This window comes from Emys orbicularis, chromosome 5 (assembly GCF_028017835.1).
Source record: "Emys orbicularis isolate rEmyOrb1 chromosome 5, rEmyOrb1.hap1, whole genome shotgun sequence".
In the NCBI taxonomy this organism is placed as follows: Eukaryota; Metazoa; Chordata; order Testudines; family Emydidae; genus Emys; species Emys orbicularis.
Window position 1 is genome coordinate 10,297,133 of NC_088687.1, and position 7,142 is coordinate 10,304,274.

Genomic DNA, 7,142 nt, shown 5'->3' on the forward strand with positions numbered 1-7,142 from the left:
GGGACTTTGGGTGAGGGGGGGATGGGACTTTGTGGCGGGGGAGGGCGGTTAGACATAGACTGCAGCGGGGCTCTGTTCTCCTGCCTCCGGTCCTGCAGAACATCTACAAGGCGCCAGAGCGTGTCCGTTTGCTCCCTCATTAGTCCAAGCAGCGTTTGAGTCGCCTGCTGGTCTTCCTGCCGCCACCTGTCCTCCCGTTTGCTGTGTGATTGCTGGTATTGCGACATGTTCTCCCTCCACTGGGTCTGCTGTGCCGCCTCGGCTCGGGAGCAGCCCATAAGTTCTGAGAACATCTCGTCCCGTGTCCTTCTCTTTCGTCGGCTGATCTGCGCCAGCCTCTGGGAGGGGGATGCCGGGGTAGCTCGGGAGACACTCGCAGCTGTGGGATGGGAAAAAGGGAGTGAATTCCTCACAAAGATACAGTTTTCCGAACAATGAATATAGTCTTTCTCTGTGAACAAGACCATGCACATTACCTATCACATGCGCACTCAGTACAAGGTCGAATTTTCGGCCTTCCCATTGAGTGCCTGGGGTCTTACTATACAGATCACACAAGCGGGGCCGGACAACGGAATTTGGCTAGCAGGCGGACATGGTAAGCCGTAGACTTTTGGCTGCTTAAAGCTTAATTTATAGCAGTGCCCTCCTTTCACATTCCAAGCAATTCTCCTAGCGTTGGCCAGTTCCTGCTGCCGGATTGCATGAACTCTGCCCCTGTCCCACCCCCCTCGCGGCTGTCCCCAGGAAAGATCCCTGCATGCTGCCCCTGTCCCACCTCCACCGCGTGGCTGTAAACCGCCGGTTACAGTTATGTAAAGGAACAGGCAATCAGTCCCAATACTAACATTCCCCTAATTCAAAGCAGGTCACCATGAGTGATATTACTCTGATGAGGATTTCGGAGGCAGAGAAAGAGTGCATGCTGCGTGAATGCCAGCAAATACCAGGGCCGTATGCCGCCATGCTTTGCGAGGCAATGATCCCGGAGCACTTGCTGCTAGCCCGGCGTGGAAAAGTTTCCTACCATGGAGGACGCAATAAGGCCGCTCTCCCCAGGAACCTCATGCAAAGGCTTTCACAATACCTCCAGGAGAGCTTCGTGGAGATGTCCCAGGAGGATTTCTGCTCTATCCCTGGATATATTGACAGAATTTTCTAGTAGCTGCACTGGCAAGGACTAAAAACTAAAGCGCCTAGGGCAAACTAATCATGAAAAACCCATTGTTAAGATACCATTCCTATTCTGTTCAAAATAAATGTTTAAAACACTTACCTACTGATCCTTCCCCTGATTCACGGTCCAGGTTACGGCCTTGGGAGGGTTGGTACAGGATCTCCGTGAGGGTGATGAAGAGATCCTGGCCGTCAGGGAAATCAGCGTTGAAAGCGCTGTCGACTGCCTCGTCCTCCTCATCTCCTTCCTCATCTTCCCCGTCCGCGAACAGCTCCGAGGAAGCGGCCGTCGACAATACCCCATCGTCAGAGTCCACGGACAGTGGTGGGGTAGTGGTGGCGGCCGCACCTAGAATGGAATGCAGTGCCTCGTAGAAACGGGATGTCTGGGGCTGGGATCCGGAGTGTTCGTTTGACTCTTTGGTCTTCTGGTAGCCTTGTCTCAGCTCCTTGATTTTCACGCGGCACTGCGTTGCATCCCGGCTGTATCCTCTCTCCGTCATGGCTTTTGAGATCTTCTCGTAGATCTTCGCATTCCGTTTTTTCGATCGCAGCTCCGAAAGCACGGACTCATCGCCCCACACAGCGATCAGATCCAAGACTTCCCGATCAGTCCATGCTGGGGCCCTCTTTCTATTCTGAGATTGCATGGCCATCTCTGCTGGAGAGCTCTGCATCGTTGCCAGTGCTGCTGAGCTCGCCACGATGTCCACACAGGAAATGAGATTCAAACTGCCCAGACTGGAAAAGGAATTCAAATTTTCCTGGGGCTTTTCCTGTGTGGCTGGTCAGAGCATCCGAGCTCGGACTGCTGTCCAGAGTGTCAACAGAGTGGTGCACTGTGGGATAGCTCCCAGAGCTATTAGCGTCGAATTCCATCCACACCTACCCTAATTCGACATGGCCATGTCAAATTTAGCGCTACTCCCCTCGTCGGGGAGGAGTACAGAAATCGATTTAAAGAGACCTCTATGTCGAAATAAATAGCTTCGTTGTGTGGACGGGGGCAGGGTTAATTCGAGTTAATGCTGCTAAATTCGACATAACCTCCTAGTGTAGACCAGGCCTTAGTTTCATAATAAGAAAGTTATATTTGCAATTGCCAACTTTGCCTTGTTTGTGGTTGGCGTGTCTAAAATGCTGACTTGGAAAAAAAAAACATTTGCAATTGTCAATGGCTTCGAAGCAAGGAGACTTTTGACATTCCAAAATGCTCACCTCCTTCTTTTTAAAGTCATTCTTTTTCTCGGCCGTTGTCTTTTCATTCACTTTCTCTACACAGCTACAGTATTAGTGGGATTCACTTAGAAATTCGATTTTTTTTTTTTTTACTTTACTAGCAATTTTGGCTCTTTCGACCTGAAAATGATTCTTGAATTTATTTATTTTCTGTCCCACATTACATCACAGTTAGGAGGGAACACGGCATTTGAAAGGGTTCTGGATATTGCGTTGTTATAACAAGGTAAGAGTTGATGATGTTTTAGGATCAGTTCTGAAACCTGGAAATGCTAAAGGTAGAATCATATATTAATATTACAGTTTGTGGGGAAAATCCTTTATTTTTCAATAGTCTGTTTAATATAATGTTTTTTTCTCTTGATGTTTTCTGGTGGTTTCCTATTATGGTGAAATGTGATTAGTCCAAACAGGACAATTGAAATATATGTGTGTGTGTGTGTGTGTGTGTGTGTGTGTGCGCGCACATGGGTTTTATTTTTTCACATTGATAAGGTAAAGAATTCTAGAAATCTAGTACCAAAATAGCCACATTTCTAGGAAATAGGGCTTCCAGATGACTTTATGCTTCCATTTCCATATGGACATTTTGATTCCTATCTTTGGTGTTTCTTTGTCTCATGGAGAAATGCAAGAACTTTGTTATTGGTGACCTTGTTCATAACCATAGGTGGGCAAATCTGAAAAAAAAACTAGGATCTGTAATAAAAAGCAGCCAAAGGAGACCAGTTTGTGCAAAAGATGCATATCTCAGGGAAATGATTGAATATTCATGCAAATATATTGTTCACCATGGTTTTATTTTTTATTTGCAAGACTTTAAACAAAAATGATCTCAAAGTATTAAAGTGCTCGATTTAAAAGTCCTCCAGCTATTCCAGTTTATACCAGCTCAGGATCTGGCTCCATAACTTTACCTTTAAAGAGATTTCAGGTAGGAGCCCAAGTAGAGAGATGTTTGGGTGGGTCTGGCTGTATTTTGCATTGGCTGAGTTGGCCAGTGTCCTGGTCATGCCATTTTGTTATAGATGTTGTTTCTACTAATGAGTTAAAGGCAGGTAAAGCTGTCACAAACATCTTGGGATTTTAGACCCTGCTTTCAACTTCAATTTCCTGATTTCAGTGCATTCAAAATCTCATACTTAATAGTTCAATAAAAGAGGAAGTGTTTTTCCCCTTTGAGTTCATATAAATTTATAATTTGTTGTGAACTTTACTAATCTCTTTGCCTTGAAGATATCCTCCTTTAGGGAGTGCAGAAGGTTCCGATACACTGAGTGTTACCTTGCCTTGCTTCTCACTCTGCTAGCTGGAAAGATGATTAAATCTGATATTAACAAATAGCCTGACCCAAAGTGCACTGAAATCAATGGAAAAACTTCCCTTGGCGTCAATCTGTTTTGGATCAGACCCTCCTACAGTGAGTGGGAACACTAAATTCCTAGGAAATAGATGAAAACTGCCCTCCTCCCACAATAACAAACAAATCGCCTTTTCATTGAACTTTTCCATGGAAATGGCAGCATTTTTACAACAAATAAAATAATAATAAATACAAATATTGTTATTTGGGAATCCTAGCAATGTAGGGTGGAAGGGACCTCGTGTAGTCAAGTCAGGCTCCCCATGCTGGGGCAAGACCAAGTAACACCAAGTAAACATCTCGATGGGTGTTTCTCTGACCTGTTCTGAAACACTTTCAACGCTGAGCAGTCCACATGTTGATCTGTCTAGCTGAAGTTCCTCGTGCTCCCATTCTCCTTTATAGGCCAGTCTTGTTGGTTCGACTACATCTCCCAGTTGCTCCATTTCAAAACCAAAATACTTCAGATTTCAGCCAAAATAGACCAGCACCAAAATACTTTGGATTTGGGGTTTTGTTCCTGAAAGCTCAAACATTTCCAAGGGGGTAGGTGAGAATTTTGACCAGCTCTACATAAAAAGCCTCTATTAACAGTGAGGGTAATTAACCCTTGGAATGATTTACCAAGGGTCGTGCTGGATACTTAGTTCATGGACAGTTTTTAATTCAAGATTGGATGATTTTTTAAAAGATATGCTCTAATTTACACTGAAAATATTGGAAAAAAATTATGATCTCTTATACAAGCAATTAGACTAGATTGGGGGGGTTGAATTTATCATCTGCAAACACCTTGGGATCCACAGACTATATCTAAGGGGTCCTCAAAAAGTTGTTGTTACCATAGAACACTGGTTTTCAACCTGTGGTCTGTGGATTCCTAGGGGTCCACAGATTACGTCTACAATTTCGACCTCCATTCACAATTTTGGTCCGCAAATAAAAACAAAAACAAAAAAACACTGGTCTAGCTAATCAAAATGGTTCCTTTGGGCTTTGGAATCCATGACTAAATTGAATTTCCGTTGTTTAGGCATCTCTTAGGAGATAACACGAGTCTGCACAAGACATCAGATGTATGGTTGTGGTACCCATTGCTTCTATCCCCTCCCCTCCTCTGCCTCTTCTCTGGCACAGAGCCCAGGGACAGGAGAAATGGCTCCCGGGAACTGCGCCACAGTGACTGGCTTCATTTTCCCGGGAATAACCGACAGTCCAAAGCTGCAAAACATCCTCTTTGTGTTCTTCTTTGCCATTTATTTCCGCGCCCTGGTGGGGAATGTCGGGATGATTATGCTGATTAGGGTTGACTCCCAATTCCACAGCTCCATGTACTTTTTCCTCAGCAACTTGTCACTCTTACATGTTGTCTCCTCCCCTGTGATTGCCCCCGAGGCGATGGTCATTTCCCTAGTGATGAGTAAAGACATTTCTTTCCCTGGGTGTGTGGTTCAGTTTTTCCTCTTCTCCCTCTGTGCCAACAATGAGCTTTGCCTCCTGGCTGTGCCGGCGTACCATCGCTTCGTGGCCATCTGCAATGCATTGCTTTATAATGTCATCATGTCCAAGAGAGTCTGCTTCTGCCGGTGGCTGGCTCTTCCCTATGCACCTGTGTCAATGCCACTGTGCATACGTGTACTGTATTCAGTCTGTCCTTCGGCCACTCCAATGTCCTCGATCATTTCTTCTGCGATATTCGCCCACCCCAAGAAATCTCCAGCTCTGACTTTCACATCAATAAGCTAGTGCATTTCATCTTTGCAGTCATAGAAACAACAGGCACCATTTTCACCATCCTCATCTCCTACATTTACCTCATCTTTGCCATCCTGAGAATCCGCTCCATGGCAGGAAGGCACAAAGCTTTCTCCACCTGCGCTTCCCAACTGACTGTCATTTCCATCTTATATGGGACCCTGATCTTTACATATTTACGACCCTTATCTGGCAGCTCAGTGGACTGGGAGAAAATGGTGGCTATGTTCTATACCCTTGTGATCCACATGCTGAACCCCCGATCTACAGCCTGAGGAACAAGGAAGTGAAGGATGCCCTGAGGAGGACAATATACCAGAAAATTATTCCTCACTGTATATAAATATGGGGACTGGTTCTTACTGATCAGTACTGGAGTGTAGATATGAGCTAGTTTTCACTCATTAAGTCAATGTGCAGAAATTTCTGTCATCAAGTGATTTATAGGAGAAAACAATAAGGAAATGGAACTTAAGCCAGATAATGAAGGAAGGCGCCATTTCCCTTGAAAAACAGTGTCCAGTAACAGTGTTACAGCTTCTCCTTTATGCATTGAAATGTAATTTCTACAATATAGGCATCTCACCCTGTTTGTTCCACTGCCTTTTGAACTATATCTGTTAATTCAGCAGATGATATAAAGAGGAGATACTCAGACTATAATTATTTCCGTTTGCCACTGCTATTATCTCAGTTCCTACAGCCCCCACCTAAAATCACTGTACAATTAAATAAAGGGAGGTGTACATAGAGGTGTTTTTATAGATAGATAGTCAGACAGATGGTTATGTTCGGGTCAGACAGGTAGACGCTAGACACACAGATTTTTTTATATAGGGATAGATAGACAGATAGATGGTTATGTCTGGGCTTAGAGAGACAGAAACACGTCATTATACATACACGTGAGAAAGGAAGGATGGCCAGAGGTTATCACACTAGCCTAAGACTTGAGGGGTCTGAGTTTAAATTCCTCTTCCACTGCAGACTTCCTTTGTGACCTTGAGCAAATCACTTAGGGCCAGATTTTTTAAAGGGATTTCAGTTCCTAACTCCTATTGAAATCAATGGGATTTATGTGGTCAAAATACCTTTAAAATACCTGGGTTTCGTCTCCCTTTCCCTCTGTTTGTCACGTGCAATATGGAGGTACGAGAAGGAGTGTTGTAAGCAAGACACGAGAAGTAATTATTCTGCTCTACTCCGCGCTGATTAGGCCTCAGCTGGAGTATTGTGTCCAGTTCTGGGCACCACTTTTCAGGAAAGATGTGGACAAACTGCAGAGAGCCCAGATAAGAGCAACAAAACCGCGAGTGCCATGTCTCCGTGCGGCTCCCAGAAGCAGCGGCACATCCCCAATCTTGGCTTCTATGAGTAGGGAAAGCCAGGAGGCTCCACATGCTGCCTGTGCCCTGAGCACTGCCCCTGCAGCTCCCATTGGCTGGGAACCACGGCCAATGGGAGCAGCAGGGGCGGCGCCGGCAGATGGGGCAGTTTGCCCACCCCTGGTCTAAGGCCGCAGAATGTTCACAGCTACATGGCCCATGATGCTAGCCTCCATCACTCCCTTGTTAAATCTTCAAACAAGCCCCTTTGTGCTTTCTCCCAT

At 45.2% G+C, this 7,142-nt stretch overlaps 1 pseudogene; it reads left to right on the forward strand.

Moving 5' to 3' along the window:
• Nucleotides 1-4,933: 4,933 nt before the first annotated feature.
• On the forward strand, nucleotides 4,934-5,876 carry LOC135878910 (olfactory receptor 5J3-like; annotated as a pseudogene).
• The last annotated feature ends 1,266 nt before the right edge of the window (nucleotides 5,877-7,142 follow it).